General features: G+C 45.5%; 1 long non-coding RNA gene across 1 annotated transcript; it reads left to right on the top strand.

Moving 5' to 3' along the window:
* The first annotated feature begins 11,910 nt into the window (after positions 1-11,910).
* On the top strand, positions 11,911-14,775 carry LOC120098151 (uncharacterized). The gene is made up of 2 exons (XR_015642577.1): positions 11,911-12,139; positions 14,263-14,775. It is a non-coding gene; the product is annotated as an uncharacterized LOC120098151 (long non-coding RNA).
* Positions 14,776-15,401: the final 626 nt, after the last annotated feature.

The following is a 15,401-nucleotide window of genomic DNA, read 5'->3' as shown; positions in this document are numbered from 1 at the left end:
CTTACTAAGAAGGCCCTGGGTGTCATCTCAGGCAGAATGCATTTTATAGTTGAGCCACAGAAGTCACTGAGGTCACAAAACCCACTCATCTATCACTGTCTTGACTCAAAAGTCAATGCCTGTATGCTAAGTCCATTCCTATTTCCTCCATGACAGAGGATTCCATCCACCCCATTCCAGCCCACATAACAGGAGGACCAAGAGGGTAGGCTCAACGTCTGTCAGCTTTCAAGTGATTACTTATGTCAGGAGTGTTTAGTGTCAGTACCCCATTTAATATTCTAAGACAACCTTAGCATATAGATCTTCATTATCCCATGTAACAGAAGAGAATAGCAATGCTCAGAGAGGGAAAAGAATTTTCCCGAGGTAACACAGCTAGAAGCAGCAAACCATGGCAGAATTTAACCCTGCCTGACCTCAAGCCCAGGCCATGCGTTCTCCAGGCAATTTCCTCCCATCAGGATAGAAAACACTGGTGATCAGTCATCCTGAGTGGCCGGGATCCAATACCTGAACCCTAGAGGGAGGAAGCAGGTGGTTACCAAGGAGCTGTGAAACTTAGTGCTAGAACGAGTGCCCAGTAAGGTAAGCTCAAGAAAGAAGAGGGTGGATAAGGGAGGGGAGCTCCCATTGTTGGCCCAAGTCTGTGCCAGTGTAGTGCCATGGAACATGAAACAAACCATTCTCTCTGTTAGGAAACACCAAGTTGCTACTGAGCCCAGGGCCTGGGAATCCAGAAATCCCAGGATTATGTCATGGCTCTGCATCGTAAAAGAATGATTTCTCATGGGAACTGCACAGAGAAAGCACCAATTTCCTCCCACAGAGAAGGAGCAAAGTTGTGCCTTCCCTTGCACCACCATAGGAACTGGATTAATTAATACAGAAAAGAGTTTTTCTGTTGTGTACTATCCTGGAACTCACTCTAGACTAGGCTAGCCTTAAAGTCAGAGATCTGCTGTCTCTCCCTCCTGATTGCTGGGATTAAAGGCATGCACTGTTACCATCTGACTATACACAATTTGTCTTTAAATTGTACAAACAACAGGTAAAAGAAGGCTGAACGGTAGAATTAAAACAGAATACCTAACGTAAAGAGGCTTTTTGTTCTGTTTTCTTTTGTTTTATTCAGACAAGCTTCTCGTTATATAGCACAGATTAGCCTTGACCTCATAAATCCTCCTGCCTCAGCCTCCAAAATACTGGGGTTACAGGTCTATAGCACCATTCCCAGTCCCGAAATGACATTAATAAACTGTATTCATTTCTGCCATGTGAATGGAAATGATTCAAGGCTGGATCATATCGCCAGGAGCCTTTCTTTCTTTCTCCCACCATTTTTGACATATTACCAATGTCTCCCCTTGTATCCCAAGAAGGCTGCGGCAGTTTCACACACCACATCCTAACAAACTTATACCCAGAGCCAGAAAGGAGGAAACGGAGAAATCCTTACACCTAAATTGTTATCTTATAAAGGAAGAAAATACCTCCCAGACGCCTCTAAGAAAGCTCCTTTTCTGTCAATAGCCAGAGCAGACTCGTGGGACCACCTCCAGCTACTGTGAAAGGGAAGACTAGAAAAGCAGGGTTCGGGCATTCTCCATCACAACCTAAAGTTGGACTCCTTGGCAGGGAAGGCAGAGAAAAAGGAGAGGGTGGATGGGCAGCCCCAGGCTGCCAGATCATCCTGAGGAGAAAATGTGAGGGAAGTGCAGAAGTACAATGAAGAGAGGCAAAACACCAGTTGCAGACAGCATTCCCATGAGGCACAAAAGGAATTAGCCAGTGCCTGCAGGTCGGGCCTAAGTCAGAAAAGCAGAAGACAATAATCTCAAGGAGCCCAGATCTTATCCATGGCTGTGGTAGACAGGCTAGAGGAGAAAATTCAATAGCCCATGGCCCTGACCAGTAACGATGACATTTTGTGACCTGCTGACAACTCAAGGTTTAGAGAGCCAGGATTGCCAACTTTCCCCTCTCATTTTGAAGCTATTTTAATTGATGACAGAGGTAGAGGAAAATGTTTGTTTAGAAAATGCCTTAATGTGGCTGGGTATGGTAGCACAAACCTATAATCCCAGCATTTGGGAGGCAGAGGCAAGAGGATCATGAATTTGAGACCCTGACAGAAAAGAAACAGAAAAAGAAAGGTCAAGGGGGAGAGAAGGAGTTGGGGAGAGAGTGTCAAGTCAGGCTGCTTGGCAGTGAGGGGTTATCTCTCTAGTCATACTAGAGAGAGAGAGAGAGAGAGAGAGAGAGAGAGAGAGAGAGAGAGAATACATGAGTGTGAGTGAGTATGAGTATGTGTGAGATTGTGAGTCTGAACATGTGTGTATGAGTGTTTGAGAGTGAGTGTGTGTGAGTGTGTGTGCGCTTGTGAGTGTGTGTATGGACATGGGTGTGGCGCTTAGAAGAGCATCTCAAGTGTTGTTCCTTAGTAGGAACTCAGTGTGTGAGTGTGTGTGAGTCTACTGTCCACCACCTTATTTTCAAGACAGACTCTCAGTAACCAGGAACTTGCCAACAAGGCTAGGCAGCTGGTCAGTAGACCCCTCAGAGATCCCTGTGTCACCCCTTCCCCAGTACACAGGATAACAAGCACATGCCACCACATGCCCAGCTTTTCATGTGGTTCTAAAAAAATCAAACTTGGGTCCCTTTGCTTCACGGCAAGTACATTGTGGCAAGGAAGGAGTGGGTGGGTGGGCAGCCCCCGTCTTCTAACTCAATAAAATCAATAGTGTCTTTCCTTAAAGATAGTAAATATGTCAGGGCAATAGAGTAATACTTCCTCTGTCCTACTCTCTTAGTAGACAGTGGCAGGTGAATGGGCTGGATTCGGCTCAGTTTTCTGCAAGCAGCTGGGGACCTGGTGTGTGGCTCTGGGTGCCATTACAGCCCTTGTTCTATACAGCAAATTACATGCAACAACAGCCTAGGCCAAGGCATTCATATTCCACGCTCTATGGCTATTGACTGGGACTGTGAAGTGAAGGGAGCTGGGGGAGGAGGCTGTGGCATGTGAGGAACCCATGACTCATGGAAAGGAGTCAGTTACAAACACCAGCGTTAGCGCCTACCAGTTTTCATGTACAGATGGAATCTTCTGCTTATTAAGAGATGGATGTTTAAGACTGTAAACTGGGGGCTTGTAGAAATGGCTCAGAGTTTAAGAGCACTAACTGCTCTTCCAGAGATTGAACCCATCAGAGTTCAATTCCTAGCCCCAACACGATGGCTCCAGGGAATCCAACATCCTCTTGTAGCCTTCATGGGCACTGCATGCACATGGTACTCAGACACTGATGAAGACAAAGCTACCATACACATGACATACAATTCAAATATTTTTAAAAATGGTTTAACTCTGGTATAGATCAAATCAAAATCATCTAATGGCCATGCATTGGACTTGGAGGCAGCCAGTCTGTGACCTCTGGCCTAGAAGCTTGTTCTTCCTCGGTGACATGCTAGGTCAACCAAGTACACATGATACATTTGAGTGGCAAGATCCAGGAAACTTAGATCAGGCTGCTGGTCTGAGCCTTTGCTAATGGAATGTCTAACTGCTCCCAAGCTGCTTTAAATCCAGGCATAGGAGAAGGGGCCATTCCGCTGTGCCTAGGGTGTACTCCTGTCTCATTCATCTCTGCATTTCCACAAGCAGTGGCTCGGTTACCTCAGATGCTGGGCAGCAGCCACAGCACAAAGCTTAGCCTCAGAGAAGCGATGAGATCACTTAATCGGCAACCCATAACACCACAGAGACAACAACTTAACCAGTTTCTGGCTTCCTCAGCCCCAAACACTAATTCAAAGGCTCCAATACTGGGTACAGTCATCCTGTGGGCTGTTGGTTCCAGGCCCCATGACATATAATAAAATCTGCTGATGCTCAAGTCTCTTATATAAAATGTAGTTCTTTGCATGTAAGCTACATTCATCCTTTGACATACTTCATGTCATCAAAGATGTATTCTAATGCCTAATGCAGTATAAATGCTGGGTAGCTCTATCATTCAAGGCATGACAAGATATAAGTGTTAGTTCATGCTTAGAATACACCCAACGCCATTTCATGTTTTCAAACTGTGTTTGAGTCCACAGATGTGGAGCCCATGTGTGCTGGTTAGTTTTGTCAGCTTGGCCAAGCTAAAGGCATCTGAGAGGAGGGAAGCTTAAATCAATGAAGCCTGCTGCAGAGCATTTTCTTAATTAGCGATCAGTGGGCGAGGGCCCAGCCCATTCTTGGTGGGGTCATCGCTGAAGTGGGGATCCTGGTTCTATAAGAAAGTACGTTGAGCAAGCCATGAAGAGCAAACCAGTAAGCAGTAACCCCTCCATGATCTCTGCATCAGCTCCTGCCTCCAGGCTCCTGTCCAGTTTGAGTTCCTGTCCTGACATCCTTTAATATGGAAGAATAAGCCAAAGAAACCCTTTCCTGCCCAAGATGCTTTATTCAGGGTGTTTTATCATAGCAGTAATAACTGACTAAGACACCATGACATAGAGGAGGCTGACTCTGTCTCTACAGAGAGATCAATAGTTCCAGCAGCATGAAAGGCAGAGCAGGCGCAAAGCAAAATGTCTCTGGTCAGACATCTTCTGGCAACAAAGACTTGTAAGATGTGTCCAGCAGCAGACACGCCTCCAAGCTGCAAACAGCTCGACACCCCCTGTCCTTGCACGTCTCTCAGCCGATACCTTCACCTGTTGGCTGAATTCTTCCATTATCCTACACATTCTGATAACTGACAATACCCTGAGTTACTAAGAGTGACTATAGCTCCTGTCTGGGCTCTCTGTGGTTCTATGTCTGCCCTGCTGGTTGCCTAGCTGCTTAGCTATAAAAATGAGGGCCTGCCTCTTTTATTCTCCATAAATACGCTTGCCTGACCCTCCACACTCTTTTCTCTCCCTCTCCCTATCTTGTGTTTTGAGGCAGAGTCTAGCTTTGTCACCCAGGCTGGGCTTGAGCTCTGACCTTCCTCCTTCAGTATCCAGAGAGTTAGGATTTATAGGTGTGTGCCCACACCGGTATAGGACAACATCTAATCTTTCACTCTGAAACTAGACAGTGAAATACTTCCCAAACCTGTCACGTAGTCTCGTTTGGTGCATAGACTTCTGGGGCTGCCTCCCAAAACTCCCCAAAATGCACAGAGACATCTACCTCACCATTCAAGTTCAAGTTTTTCCCATGTGGTCTCAAGATTTCCCCTAGAGATTGTCTTATGGTAGCAATCAGCCCAGGCAGGTGAGGACAGTATATGGGGAGAGGTGTTTAGCTTGGATACAGGGACATGCCTTATTAGCATGGCTTAGTTTGAACCAGTTCTGTGCCCTGCTGTAGACACAGCCAACAGATAGCAGATGGTGCGTGCTAGAAAGCTAGAAAATAATTGATCAGATAATCTAGAACCCTCGGGATCAGAAATTCCTGAAATGAAGCCCAGAGGCTCCTATACTACACACATGGTCAAATTCGTAGGCCTTGGAGTTGGACATGTGAAACTGGCAGGGCGTCATGCAAAGACTAGCTAAAAGGCAGTTTACTGTGATGGAGAAAGTCACATGGGACCACTCATAAATGAGAAGAGAAGGCTCAGTGCACACTGAAAGCTGATTGCTGCAGAAGCTGCCGAGAGTCTGGCCAGGACGCCAGAATGACAGTCACTATGTTCTAGGACTTTATTCAGCTCTTGCTTGAGAAGCTGAAGATTCTCTAACACAAGGAGAAGAATTCTAACTGCACCTTCACTTGCATTCTCTGGGTGGAGAAAGTTTCAGGCACCATAGTGGAAAGAGATGGAATCCTGGTTGGCCATGCCAGCAAAGCATGGACTAAGCATGGACTAAATCAGAGACCATGAAGAGAATGGTTTCCTGGGACCCTGACTAACAGATGTCTATTGTACAACTGCCATTGGTCTGCCTAGAGGACTGACAATATCCAACATCAAGGTCTTGGGATAATGGCAGACAAAGGAAGCCCTTTGTAAGCAATGGTGGTTTTTTACCATAGCCTCTGCTTCTTCACAGAGAAAGAGCCCCTCTAGAACACGCCTGCAGAAGCAATTGCCTCTGAGACTGTTTCCTGTGGAATCAATGCCTGGAATGGGGACAACATCCGCTGGGAGATTCAGGGAATTTTACTAGTCCTCTGTGAACTTCTGCCATCAGGAGTCCAGCAGCAAATACCCGAGGCCAAGCTGATTCCACAAAGGATATTGCACAATATCAATTCACTCCTCCATACCAGTAGAGATAATCTCTCATGCACTGTGTAAAAGCATTCACCTGTCCTTAAAAAGTTATTCACCAATGAGTTTGAGGAAGGATTAGAAGGCAGGACATCCGGCAGAGAGAAAAGAATTCTGGATTTGAGTCAGGTGTGGGAATATTCATCTAGACACAGAGGAAGATGGTTGAATAAAACTGAGAACCAGGTAACCAGCCAGGTGGCATGACTTAGACTAGTTTAAACAGGATAATTGAGTTACGAGTTAGCAGAAATGAGCCAAAGCTATTGGCCTAGGCATTTATTCCTATATAAGAAGTCTCAGAGTTGTTGTGTCAGGGAACTTATGTGCAGGCGGGAAAACCCATGGCTACCTATACCAACATCTTTAGTGCTGTCCTCTCTAACCCTAGCAGACTGAGTAATTTTACGTCCTGACACTTGCACTCACTCAGACCTTTTATTCAGGAGAGGGATCCGGGGTGCCTCAGTCTCACTTTATCTACTCTTCATATTCTACTAGGTCCAGATCAATGTCCCTAAACCCTCATGCCAAACTCCAGACCACGTCTCAAAGAGGGCACAGGAAGGGACGCACACTTCATCACCCCCAGTTGGTGGCATCTTCACTACTCTGAAAAGTCGGGATCTAAAGGCATGTGTGTTTCACTCGAGGTACATTCAAACCTCTGAAACAATGATGCAGGAAGGCCACTAGAAAGTTGATCGACAGCTGTCCCCCCAGTCAACTCCACCATCCCTTAAAGAACATCCCTAGATTGATGGAGAACAAATCTAACACTGGGTCTCCACCCTCTTTTCTACCTCCATTTTTATATCATAGCTTAAGAGCATTCTTCCACTTGGACACTTCTAGCCCCTCCCTATAAAGCAGTCACTTTGGTCACATGATCATCTCATATACTGAGACGCACCGTGAGCCAGTTATTAGCTTAAATAATAGAACGTCTGCTTTCAATAGTTGTCTTGATTCGTCACTGCAGTGGGCCTATCACACTTCTCTTTTATAATAACTATGTATGCTGCCAAGTCACTGAACACTGGAAAGCCTGTCTCTGTGTTGCACGGGGTTCAGCTTCCAATTCATATTTCCTGGGATTACACTTTGTCCTCAGAAAGGTTAACTAGTTGGTTTTAAAGTCCCCAGTGTATGTGGTGTTTATTTGTAGAGATGCTATAAGCATGTGTGAGATGTTTAAATTCTGGGCATAGAGCAAAGTATCATTTGGCCTGGCTAGGGTTATATGTCTCAGATTTTAATACTTTCCACTTTGTTTTCAGCATTTGGGGAAGCAGCTAAATGTCCTGTTCTTTCCTTCCATGGAAATACTGAAAGTTAGCTCTTCTTATCCACTGCTTCTGTATCCTCCCACCTCCCCTAAAAAGATTAACAATGGCCAACAGCCAGGACAGAAAAGGAGGCAGAGGCCTTAAGGAAAAAATGCTCACAAGCCTCCTTCCCTTAACCAAAGTCAAGGCTGGTCCTGAAGCATGAGGTGAAGTGATGAGAAACCCAGTTTCTACCAACTCTGGCATCAGCTCTCTCCATTACAACTAGAAGTCAGAGCCAACCAGGGCCAGTGAAGAGAGGAGAGAGAACACAGCTGCATCTCCCTGAGAGTCAGTGACACTCCAAGCTGAGGAGACCGAGGGGCTCCTCAGAGGCTCCCAAGCCAGGAAAGCTCAACAGACCATTGTCCCTGGGAAATCTTTCCATCAAGGAGGCTCCCTGAAGGGCCAGCTGTTTGGCTCTGCTTAGACTGTCACCCAGCCAAGGCAGCTTGGTGGCACGCCCAAACTCTATAGCCCGCGCCAAAATTTGTTTAAACATTTGAACCCAGCAGCCAGTCAATTTAAAAATACTCCAAGCACAAAGCCAATAAGATTTGAAAAAAAAACTGACAATCAAACGGTGAGTGCAGTCATTGATTTGCTCATCTTCCTGTAATCCAAAGCTCGCCTTTTCCCAGAGAGGGAACGTTATTGTCTTAAAAGAAAAAAAGGTGTGTTTTCTAAATTTCTGTATCATGAAAACTCCATTTAGGATGGTCTTCCAAACAACTTGTATGTCTGTGTGAGACATGTGTGCAGCAAAACAACTGAGAAACTGAATCTTGGAGAGCTTAGATATTTGCCAGGGTCACACAATAGTAAACGACAGCACAGGACTGCCAATGAGTTCTCTAATGTGTGTGCTTGTGTGTGTGTGTGATATGTGTGAATATGTTATGTGTGTGATGTCTCTGTGTGTGTGTGAGTGTGTGTGTGATGTGTGTGTTGTGTGCATGTGTGAGTGTGTTACATTTGTGTGTAGTGTGTGTGTAATACGTGTGAGTGTGTGTGGTGTGTGTATGAGTGTGTGATGTGTGTATGTGTGAGTGTGTGTGTGATTGTGTGTATGTATGTGTGAGTGTGCTACATTTGTGTGTAGTGTGTGAGTCTGAGTGTGTAATATGTGTGAGTGTGTGTGGTGTGTGTATGAATGTGTGATGTGTGTATGTGTGAGTGTGTGTGTGATGTGTGTATGTATGTGTGAGTGTGTTACATTTGTGTGAGAGTGCAATGGTGTGAGTTTGTGAGTATGAGTGTGTGATATGTGTGAGTGTGTGTTATGTGTGTGTGAGTGTGTGTATGGTGTGAGTGTGAGAGAGTGTATGTGCTGTGTGTGTGTGAATGTGTGTGAATGTGTGTGTATGTGATGTGTGTGAGTGTGTGTATGTGTATGTATGTTACATTTGTGTGAGTATGTATGGTGTGAGTGTGTATGAGTGTATGATATGTGTGTTTGTGTTATGTGTGTGAACATGTGTATGGTGTGAGTGTGAGAGTGTGTATGTGGTGTGTGTATGGTGTGAGTGTGTATGTGGTGTGTGTATGGTGTGAGTGTGAGAGTGTGTATGTGGTGTGTGTGTGTGTGTGTGTGTGTGTGTGTGTACCTGAGTGTACTGAGTGTAAGAACAAAAGTTTTTCTTTGCCTCTCCCTCATAAAAAAAGTATGTTCCACTGAGTCATGCATTAACACCATCAAAATCGTGGGTTGAGCTCCAAGTAGGCCACTCATTACACTCATTTCAAATGTCAGGTTTATGTTACAGACAACTTGGTGATAGCCAAGAAGTGCTGTGGACTCAGATAAGGACACTTGTCCTTCCAAGTGTTCACAACTAGGAGGGTGCACAGAGGTCACTTGGCCTTGCTTTTGTGAAAGCCCATCCATCCTTGGATTCTACCCCCACTATTGTTGTCACATGCTAATAGCATATTCCTGTATTCCTTTAAATGTTCTTGTCCACATAAACGCACTTGTTATATGAGAAAACCTTCCATGACTCCCATAACTGAAATCACTGCTCATAAGTAAAAGGCAACCATGAAGAGAAATACTGTAGCACAGAAACAAAGCAGGTCACATTCTCTTTGCCTAGATGCCTGCAGCTCCAGGAAACTTTGAAAACAAAGATTATTGTTACTTTGTAACAAGAGTGATGGGCGCTAGCTCAGTTAATTAAGTGCTTGCTAAACACAAGTATGAGGAACTGAATTTGAATCCCTAGCACCCATATAGAGAGCCAAGTGTGAACATACACACCTATAACACTAGTGTCAAGGACAAGGAGACAGGAGGAGCCCTAAAGTTTGAAAGCCATACCGTCTAATAGGCAACCCCCGGATCTAATAAAGGGCCTTGTCTCAAAGGGCAGAGGGGTGGTGATCAAGAAAGACATCTGACATCAAGCTGTGGTCTCCACACCAAAAACATCCTCCAACACATAAGGTGGTGAGACTGCATCAGCTCTGTACAGGTTGTCTCCTAAATTGGGAGCATAGAAGAAATAAGTCAGCAGGTGTAACCTTCTACAGCATGATTCAGTGTTTCCAATACATACCAAACATCATGAGGCTGAAGCCACCATGCTCTTGTTCAAATCCCCACATTATACAAAAGCTGCTGGAGCCCAGAGGCACACAGCGCTGGACCGATGCCATATGTCAATGTGAACAGCAGTTTAAAAAAAAAGCAATTTTTAGTGTTTCTAGACCAACACATCCTGCTACAGATGACTGCAGATCACCCAAATAACATCTGAATAAAATGTTGGCTTGTCCTTCTCTTTACCATGATTAAAAAAAAAACTAGTTTTGACCTGTTTTACTTTCCAATAGGTGCCATAATCCAGACTGGCAGAGGTAAGGGTGCTTCTGGGTAATAAGGAAGGGAAATGTTCATTTCTTCTTGCTATCTACTCATGTGCCCTGGGCCATAGTAGCCCACTGAGATGCTTAAGCAAAGTACAGCTCGTAGAGGCTTAACCCTCACTGTAAGCAGGATGCCCTGATAACTTGCTACAGTAGAGTGGGGGCTCAGACTAGTGGTTCCCTGAAATCCCTCACATGTGTAGTAAGCTCAGCATCTCCACCATCAGTGGTCTATGTCTCTAAACCTAGCTTGGTGGATAATGCAGGGACATCCTCTCCTACCTATCAGGGTCTCCTACAGTTTGCCTGCCCTAATGTACCTCAGTCATGGTTTCCAGGGAAACAAATGGATGTCAGGGTGCATACAGTCCCCAGACTGAAAAGATAGCAATGCCCTGGTGAGCTGTTCAACTCCCCTGGGAATAGCTGAGTCGAGTTTTCTGTGCTCCTCTCCCAGGTCAAGGCAAGGGAACAAATGAGGCCATAAGTGAAACCTGGCCACTCTTATCGCTTTCCTCTGGAGTTGGTATGAGAGAATCGCAGGGCTCTTTAGAGAGGCTAAAATCCACACTGCCTAGGGGTGACTCCAGTTCAGCTTCTCCCAAGCTCCAAGTAGGATGGCTGCTTGGCCTCCCAGGCTAGGCTGCACTGCCCTAACTTACTTGAGTGGTAGGATAGCCTTGCACACTCCTAGGCTGGTGCCCACAAACACCCATGAGCAGAGAGAAGGGGCTCTTGTTCTCAATGTGGAACAAGCAATACTTCCTCCCATGCAGCTGGCGTTTCCTCAAATAGAACAGGATTTGAGCAAACGGCTTTCACTGGCCCTGAGCTGGCAAGAAAAGCTGAGTGTGGCTCAAGGTTTCATTAGAGTTGATGACTCAGACCCTCACTCTCGCTTCCCCATCCTTTGTGGCTCCAACTCTTTCCCAGTTGTCATGCTCAACTGTCAGATTCCCTCTGCCAGGACCTGTTTTGCCAATGTCGGATGTCCTAGCTGCTCAACCTCCCTTTGGAAGGGCCACACCCCTGTCCTCCTTTCCTCTTAGGTCACCTACACTCTGCTCCAGATTCTATTTTGAAATTGATTAGGTCTTGATCAACAACACAGGCTTATTTCCAGAACACCCCCTGTCTGCCTCTGCCTTCATTTGGGCGAGATGAAAATTGATGTTGGCCTGAACCAGAGGCAGGGCATCTTCTGACATTGTTTGCAGCTTTGGGGGCTGATGCTAAGTTGCTCTCAGAATCAGTTGGAGGAAAGTGAGTTCCGAGTGCTGATTCAGCAAAGATTCCTGAGAGGCACTGAACGCAACAGGCTCTACTCCCCAAATCTCCATCTCTACCACCAGCAACTCTTTAAAAAAACATTTATTAACTATTTGTCTGTGTGCATACACATACACGCAAGCCAGAGAACTTACGTTGAGGTCAAAGAACAAGTTGGGGAAGTCCATTTCCTCTTTCCACCCTCTGAGTCCCAGGGACCAATTCAGGTCACTAGTCTTGGCAGCAAGCACTTTGCATACTGAGATGTCTTGCCAGTGTTCTCTGGTCATCTTTTAGAAAGCCAGGAACTGTACTTGGGCTGCGGATACAGAGAGCTCAATTCACCCCAGGATGGAAAGGACCACAACAGAGTTGTTTTTAGGGGACTGACAGAATCTCAAAGAGGTGAGTCCTTGATCCGGCTCCTGCCCCACCCTTAGCTTTGTGTACAACTCTCTCTTCTGCTCTGTGTTTCTTCCAGGCTTCTGCTCACCATTCTCTTTTTTCTGTCTCGCCCATCTCTTCACTGGGCTAGGTAGCACTGTCCACCAACCTCTAAAGGTCTTCCCCAATCATCTAGCCTCTCCCATAGACTCTCATCCATATCCCAACATGCCTCGTTACATAGCCTTTAACCCAAGAAGCAGAACCTCGCCATCTGGCATGTTTTCCTTACCTGTGTATTACACGTTGCCTGGTTCACCAAAGCAAACTGTAATCTGTGCATTTAAGGGTAAGAGCTTTGGGTCTGTGTCCACGGCTATAGCCTCAATATGTAAAGGGGGGGGGTGAATAGATAACATTCATGGAGAAATGGCAAAGGCTCCATAAGGATGTAGCTTTAGGAAGCATGAAGGTGAACAATTAACATGTGAGCATTGTCCATACAAAAGCAGAAAGTGAAGGAGCAGTTGGAGAGTGAATTGCAGGGCCGAGGGATTCAGAGGAAGCTGAACAAAGCCCTCGTGGAGATTTTTGGACACTAACTTCACCGGTTTCTTCTTCCCTACATAACTCTTATTGAAACCTAATCCCTAAATTTGCATGCAGATGGTATTTGGAGGTGGTGCCCTCAGGAGGCAATTAGGATTAGACAGGGTTGTGTGGGCGAGGCTCTTTGTGATAGGACTGGCAATGTTGTAAGAAGAAGGACGTGAGCTGGTACCCCTTGCTGTCTTGCCATGTGATACCTTCAGTCATGTTACCGTCGAGGCCAAGGTCTTCACTAGATGTTAAGCAGATGTTGGCTTAGACCCCCAAGTCTCCAGAACTATGTGGTAAATGAGTATCAATTCTTAGCAAATTGCCTAGTCTCCTGTAGTTAATTATGGCAACAAAAATCAGACTGAGATTAGCAGTGACAAGATCATCAGCTAACCCCAAAGGAGATGGTGATCTTGTTTCACAAGAGGTCCTCTACCTACATAATGAAGGAACAGAGGGAAATGCTGGGCCACTTCCTGGGTTCAATGACAACACCCTTACTAACACCATCCGTACTGCTTACTGCTCATCATGGGGCAAGCATTTCACAAGTACCATCTTGTTTGACCTTGACAACATTTTTAGGAGATCTCTTATCTCCCTCTCTTGGCAAATGAAGCAGTGCAGACATAAAGAAGCAAAAGATTTGCTTGGAATCTGCTAAATGGAATTTGGACTTCAAAGCCCTGTCTTTACAGCCTCCAAGTCTAAGACTGAAGAGAGTTTTCCGATGGTTCATGAGAAGATACCCAAGATTGAATGTTACAGATTTTTTTGCTATGCCTTATTATCAGACATGTGTCCTGAGGTCCACCACAGAATACCATCCTACCTAGATAGAATGTGGTGTTTTGCTTCCTATCCTCTGCCATGTCCATTCTGGGGACATCCATCACGGAGGTGTATGTGGCCATTTAACTTCCTTGGGTCTCAATTTAATGTCTTGAGTGTCACTTTATCCAATGACTGATCTCTGTCTTCAAGGTTATTCCAGGGAAGTAGGGAAATAATGAAAGGACAAAAAAGGCAGACTGGAATCTGTGCTAAGGAGTTTCTGCCAGCCCCTCCTCTGGCTGGACAGTATTCTTGAGTAAAGACAGGGGCCCTTGTCAGGGTGCTTCCAGATCATCCTCCATATCCCCTCTGAGTGGCTTCAGAGAAGTTTTCTCTTTTATGTCAAATTCCTCTCCATTAGGCTCCCAAAGCAACCCTCTTCTCTCTCTCTCTCTCTCATGGCTCTCATCCCAGCAGCACTCTCCTATTTATCTGGGCGATTATCTGCTTAACATCTGTCTTCCTCAATAGAAAGCAGGCTCCTGGAAGAGAAGACGAGTCTGCTTTCCCTCAGCATTGCAGACTCAAGGCTCAACACAGGGCCTGTTCAGACCAACTGTCTTGCAAATGGAGGTTGAATGAATAAACTCTGAAGTAGAGTCAGGAGGCTGTTACTGAGGAGGAACGGGGGGGGGGGGGGAGACAGCTATTTAATCCCTTTAGTATCCTTGTGTACAATTTGTGTAATATCTGTTTTATGTCCTTTGTAGGACCACGAAATAAAACTCATTAAAGGCTGTATCCATTGTTTCTAATAAGGATCCAGACACTGACTGAATCTGTCCCTGGGATTTCGAGAACTTTCCAGAAAGTCAAAATCCAATTTGAAGCTGAAGTGATCAAGAAGTATTTTATGTGCTCTCTATGTATAAATTCAGTGGCCATGGTCACTACCATGTCATCAAGGCCAGCCACAGACGTAGGCACCTTCTGGAGAAGCCATGACCAAATTGGAATGTGCAGTGTGGTCTTGGCAATTAAACCTAAGGAGTCATGACTGTTGTCAGAACAGATAGGCTAGATGAGCTCACAATCCAGAAAGCAAAGGTTAGGTACCAAAAGGCATGTCTGAGTCTCAGCCTCTGAGGAAGGGGATGCTCTGACAAGTAACCAGCTCCAGGTACAGAAATGTAGCCACCAGGGTAAACTTGTCAACTTCCGAGGGAACTTTGTTCATCGACTCCACCCATACTCAGTTAGTGTCAAGAAGTGTAATTACCAACCTTCTCTGAGCCACCTCCTGACTTCCACAGACCTGGTAGAAAGAACCCCAGATTTTAAGAATGAAACTGGATGCCAATCCTGAAAACGAGCTACCAAGTGTGCTCTGGAATCTGTGCTAAGGAGATTCTGTACCTGCTCTGTGCCAAGTACAGGATACCAGTGTCCCGCACTGCCTGAGCAGTCTCTGAAGAGAAGCCACTCCCTTTTTATAGATAAGGGTGAAAGTCCTCATGCCCACCAGGAGAGACACAACTCAAATGTAAGCTAAGTCCTGCCCACCTGTCCTCAAAATGTGAGTAAACCACTAACAACAGGGTAGCCATGGCGATCAAATCAGCAAGTGGGTCAATGTCATGCCAAGGTTCAGCATCTCAGACCAGCAGTGTTCATGACACCTTAAGGCTTGTTAGGCAGGCAGAGTTTAGAGTCCCATTCCAAACAATTGAATCAGAATGTGTGTTTATTCTCAAGTGATGTGCATTCTTATTAAACTGCTGAGATCCTCAAGGGTAGGAGTCTAATACTGTGGGAGCATAGGTTACTGCATGGGCACCTGCCTCCTTATCGTCTTCTTCATTGGGTTAGCAAGAGTTCATCACTCTAATCACTTTGAGGCCAGTCCTTC

Source organism: Rattus norvegicus, chromosome 18 (assembly GCF_021556685.1).
Source record: "Rattus norvegicus strain SHRSP/BbbUtx chromosome 18, alternate assembly SHRSP_T2T, whole genome shotgun sequence".
Lineage (NCBI taxonomy): Eukaryota > Metazoa > Chordata > Mammalia > Rodentia > Muridae > Rattus > Rattus norvegicus.
Note: the sequence above shows the minus strand (reverse complement) of the source record. Positions and strands in the feature narration are given on the sequence as shown.